Below are 6119 nucleotides of genomic sequence, written 5' to 3'. Positions count from 1 at the left end.
TGGAACATACCTAACATCAATCAAGGTCTTAATAATTCCATCTTGACATTTCAACTGTATTGATCCTATTTCAGTTGTTTTACAAGTATTATCGTTTCCCATAAAAACAACTCCACCATCTAATTCTTCAAAATTAGAAAACCATTCCCTATTGGGACACATGTGATAGGGACAACCAGAATCCAAAATCCACTCACCAAAATAATGTGATGAAGATGTTCCAACAAGAGAAAAATCTGACTCACTTCCATCATCGTGGGCTATATTGGCATTAGAATGTGCTTTGCCTTTATTCTTCTGCTGTAATTTAGGGCAATCTTTCTTCCAATGCCCTCTCTCACGACAAAAGGCGCATTCATCTTTAGCAGGTCTCTCACGAGATTTACACCTCCCATGAGATTTACTCTTCCTTCCAGGTATACGACTCTAAGAACGTCCCCTTATTGTTTGTGCTTCTGCTGCTTCCTTATGGACCCTCTGATCCTTCTTTCTGCATTCAGTACTAATCAATGCAGTACAAACAGCATCATAAGTAACTTTATCTTTCCCATACAATAAAGTAGTGGTTAAATGTTCATACTCATCAGGGAGAGAATTCAATAACAATTTGACTTTATCCTCATCTTTCACCTTTTCATCCAAATTTAAAAAATTGGCCAAAATTTTATTGAAAGCATTTATGTGGTCATTAATCAAAATACCTAGTTGATACTGGAAGTGAAACAATTTCTTTTTCAAATAGAGCCGATATTCCAGACTCTTGGTCATAAATGTATCTTCCAATGTCTTCCACAATTTTTTTGCAGATGTCTCCCTCATAACACAATATTTCTGATTTTTGGCGAGACACAGACGAATCGTACCACATGCCTGACGATTGATCTTTTCCCAATCTCTGTCACCCATATCTACCAGTTTATCATCCAAAGCAATATCTAGTTCTTGTTGATACAAGATGTCCATCACCTCACATTGCCACATACCAAAATTATTGGTACCATCAAATTTCTCCACCTCAAACCGAGCATTAGTTATCGTCTTCGATGATGATGTCAAAGCCGAAGGGGTTGGAGTTCGTGTACACAGAGTTTCTTCTACTGCTGCACTAGTTTCTGCCATCTTCTATATATTCAATAGCAACCAACAAAGAAAAAGGCCTAGGATGAATAGTACGTACCAACTGTGTCTACTCTGTTTTATCCTATGAAATTCCACTTTGACCAGGCCAACCTCTAGGGAGCGATTGAGCTGCAATGGTCTCTGAGCACTCGCTTAGACAAGGTCTTTTTTAGGCATCAAACGTGGAATCAAGGATCCTAACAGAGGAACACCTCCGTATCAACACTATTCAACCTAACTCTGATACCAATTGTTGAGTCGGGCACCCCACTTGTGTCAAACACCAATACTACAACTATTACTATTGAATATATAAGAAATTAAAGTAATGTAGAAATTAATAATAAAGCAATAAAAAGCACAAGACAAGAAATTTACGAGGTTTGGTATAGAATTACCTACGTCCTCAGGCATCGATGATCAATCCACCAGATTGAAGGTATTTTAGACTACATCCATACAGATGTATGGGGGCCCACAAAAACGGCTTCGTTGGGTGGTATGCATTATTTTGTCACTTTTGTTGAAGATTTTTATAGAAGAATTTGGGTGTATTCTATGAAGCATAAAAATGAAGTGTGTGATATTTTCCTTAAGTGGAAAAAATTAGTTGAAACTCAAACTAGCAAAAAGATTAAACGGCTCAGATCGGATAATGGTGGTGAATACACGAGTGACCCGTTTATGAAGGTATGTCAGGATGAAGGTATTGCTCATCACTTCATAGTTCGAAATACACCATAGTAGAATGGGGTGGCAGAGCGTATGAATCGGACTTTACTGGAGAAAGTTCGATGTATGTTGTCTAATGCTGGGTTAGACAAAAGGTTTTGGGTAAATATGCATGTCATCTCATCAATCGTCTACCATCATCTGCAATAGGGGGAAAAACACCTTATGAGGTATGGTCTGGAAAGCCTGCTAGTGATTATGATTCTTTACATGTATTTAGTACTATGACTTATTATCATGTTAAAGAGTCTAAGTTGGATCCAAGAGCCAAGAAAGCAATATTCTTGGGGATAAGCACAGGAGTCAAAGGATACCGTCTTTGGTGTCTGGAGACGAAAAAAATGATTTTAAGTAGAGATGTAACTTTTGATGAACTTGCAATGATGAAGAAAACAATACGCAAGGAATCACGAGTTGAAGAGAATACCAGTGGTACTCAACAAAAGGTGGAGGTTGAGACAATTTTAGGAAACCTAGTGAGAAATGAGACTACACAAGGTAACTCTCCAGTTACGGTGGGGAATAGTGTACAAGAAGAGGAGATTTCAATTCGAGAATCTTCACAGCAACAAGAATCAATTGTTTCTCAAAGGCCAAGACGAGAAATTCAAAAACCTACTCGGTATACTGATATGGTGGCCTATGCACTTCCAGTTGTGGATGATAATGTTTCTCACACTTTCAAAGAAGCAATGAGGAACACTGAATCAGACAAGTGGAAAAAAGCAATGGATGAAGAAATGCAGTCTCTTCATCAGAATTAGACTTGGGAGCTAGTCCAGCTGCCTAAAGGTAAGAAAGCAATTGGTTGTAAATGGGTTTATGTAAAGAAAGAATGATTTCTAAATGCAAATAATGTTCACTTCAAAGCTAAATTGGTAGCTAAGGGCTACGCACAGAAGGAAGGCATTGATTATAATGAGGTATTTTCTCTAGTTGTTAAACATTCTTCTATTCGAATTTTGTTAGCTTTGGTAGCACAATTTGATCTTGAACTAGTTCAACTCGATGTAAAAACTGCATTTTTACATGGTGATTTGGAAGAGGAAATCTATATAACTCAGTTAGATGGATTTCAGGTTGCTGGAAAAGAAAATTGGGTATGTAAACTAGGTAAATCGTTGTATGGTTTAAAACAGTCTCCAAGACAATAGTACAAACGATTTCATCAGTTTATGATAGGTCAGAAGTACATCAGAAAAACATGATCATTGTGTTTATTTTCGCAGACTACAAAATGGATCTTTTATATATTTATTCTTGTATGTTGATGATATGTTGATAGCTTCAAAGATAATGGAAGAAATCAACAAGTTGAAAAGTCAGTTAAATCAAGAGTTTGAGATGAAAGATCTTGGTGAAGCAAAGAAGATACTTGGTATGAAGATTCGTAGAGACGGAATGAGAGGAAGAGTTAGTTTGTCTCAGAAACAGTATTTGAAGAAGGTAGTACAGAGTTTTGGCATGTCTGAGCAGTCAAAACCAGTAAGCACTCCTCTTGCTCTACATTTCAAAATTAGTGCGGCTTTATCTCCTAAATCAGATGAGGAACGTAAGTATATGTCACAGGTTCCTTATGCAAGTGTTGTTGGTAGTCTGATGTATGCAATGGTTTGTACTAGACCTGATATTTCACAAGCTGTTAGTATGGTGAGTAGGTATATGCATGATCCGGGTAAAGGACATTAGCAAGCTGTGAAATAGATTTTGAGATATATTATGAATACGATTGATGTTGGTATAGTATTTAAAAAATAATAATACTATTGATCAACGTGTTGTTGGATATGTGGATTCTGATTTTGCAGGTGATTAGGATAAACGTCGATCAACTACTAGATATATTTTTACATTTGCTAATGGTCCAGTGAGTTGGAGGTCTACCTTACAGTCTACCATTGCTTTGTCTACAATAGAAGTAGAGTACATGGCAGCTTCAGAGGCTGTTAAGGAAGCTATTTGGTTGCAGGGTTTACTTGAAAATTTGAGAGTTGTTCAGAAGCACATGGTTGTATTTTGTAATAGCTAGAGTGCTATTCACTTGGCAAAGAACCAAGTCTACCATGCACGAACGAAGCACATTGACGTTCGGTTTCATTTTATACGGGATATTATTGATGGAGGCAAGATACTTCTTCAAAAAATTGCTACAACTAAAAATTCCGCAGATATGTTGACAAAGATTGTGACAACAATCAAGTTCAAACATTGTTTGAACTTGATCAATATCCTGCAAATCTGAGTATTTTTGGAAGGCACCGATGATGTGGAACTCTTGAAAATGTTGGTGACTGAAAAATTTGTTGAATTTATCGTCAAGGTGGAGATTTGTTGTTTTTGTCCCACATTGGTAGAATACTTCCACATTAGTATAAAAGGTTGTTTTGAATTTTTTATATTATTTGTCCCACATTGGAGAGAAGCATTTTTAAGACTTGAAGTTGAAGTTATATAAAGAGCTCAACTCTTAATTTGTAAAACACACCTCAAAGTTGTACTTTGTCAAGAAGTAGTGGATTGATCATCGGCGCCCAAGGACGTAGGTAATTCTATACCGAACCTCATAAATTTCTTGTCTTATTCTTTTTATTGCTTTATTATTAGTTTCTGCATTACTTTAATTTCTTATATATTCAATAGCAATAGTTGTAGTATTGATGTTTGGCACAAGTAGGGTGCCCGGCTCAACAAAGATAATACTCCCCATTTTTTTTTTGGGTGTCTTCTTCATACTTCATTGCAATTTGATTCCATTTATTTATGATGGCTTGTCCTATATTGACTATCAAAATGAGTTAGAAAAACTAATAAACGTTGCTCTTAATGATTTTGTGATTCATGTGTTTGTTTGGTTTCGACGACTCATTCTAATTAATACCACTATTGTATGGTGGATGTTTAGAAACCGAATTTATTATGTGATTTTTTTTTACACTATTTTTTTTTTCCATAAATTTCAATTTCTCCTTTTATATTGGTGATTGTTTTTTGTATTAATGTGCTTAATCACTTGTCTTACTTAGTTATTGATTATTCTTATTACTATTTTTGTCTTGGATATCACTATTATATCTTTGTTTCCTAACATTAGAATGTGAGTGAGTTTATATGTCACCTTGAATAGGATATTAGATAGAGAACAAAAAAGCGTATTTTAGAATCATATACGAGGTCAATTAATTTAAATGATATTAGTCATACAATGAATTAATACAGATTTTGGTCTTAATTATTTAGGATTTATTTGGCATTATTTTTTATTTTTATTTCTCTTGAGAAAATAGAGTATGAAAACATGTTTGTTTAAGTCACCAATTCTATGTTTGTTGTTGATATTTAACTATTTTAAAACGAGATTGGAAATTACGTCATAAGGTTTTTACTTATTTTAGTAACACGTTATCAAAATATATTAATATGTAAAATTAAGTTTTGTTAATTAACTTATGTTATGCATGAAATTTAACTAAAACTTAAATAAAATGACTATATGGATTAAAAATTTAATTAAAATAAAAATATTCTTCAATTTTCTAAAAATTAGAAAAAAAAGTTATTGTTTCCTTTTCTTCTTTTTTTTTTTTTTTACTATTTTTTAATTTTCATGTACAATGAGATTGTTCTTATGAAACTAAAATGTAAGTTTTGAAATATAATAATTACATAAAATAATATAATAATTATTCGTCATAGTATTTTTATTTGTATTTTTATTAAGGTCACATTTTTTTATTATTGTCTCAACGTCCCAAAGAGTTGATTCCACGCAATAGGCGGGATCGAAAATCTGAAATGTTGTGACCTAGTGGCGAATTCGATATTATAGGATATGATGTTTGGTGTAGTATATGGACTCAGAAATGAGTTACTTTTAAAAATAATGAAAGCGCCACTAACCTATTTATTCTAGGTATGGTTGGAACAGCTATTATTCTACCAGTTCATTTGTCACCTAGGTCCAAAAAAGCCAGTACTTAATGGTCTACGACACTGGGTTTGGATTTGGGAATTCGGTTATGCAAAGGGAAGGTATTGAGGAGTTCAGTAGTATATCGGGCTTTTGCTTCAGCCACCTCCGAGTTTGTTTGGATTTGCTTATTGTTTCATGAACTAGGTATTCCAATTATTAAGCCCCCACATTTATTTTGTGATAATATTGGTATTACTCAGTTGAGTCTTAATCTTGTTATGCATTCACGGATGAAACATATTGATATTGATTTTTATTTTGTTCATAATTTGGTCATCAAAGGTATGCTGTATGTGTT

Source organism: Malania oleifera, chromosome 3 (assembly GCF_029873635.1).
Source record: "Malania oleifera isolate guangnan ecotype guangnan chromosome 3, ASM2987363v1, whole genome shotgun sequence".
In the NCBI taxonomy this organism is placed as follows: Eukaryota; Viridiplantae; Streptophyta; class Magnoliopsida; order Santalales; family Ximeniaceae; genus Malania; species Malania oleifera.
The sequence above is the reverse complement of the archived record's forward strand: the minus strand, read 5'-3'. Positions refer to the sequence as shown.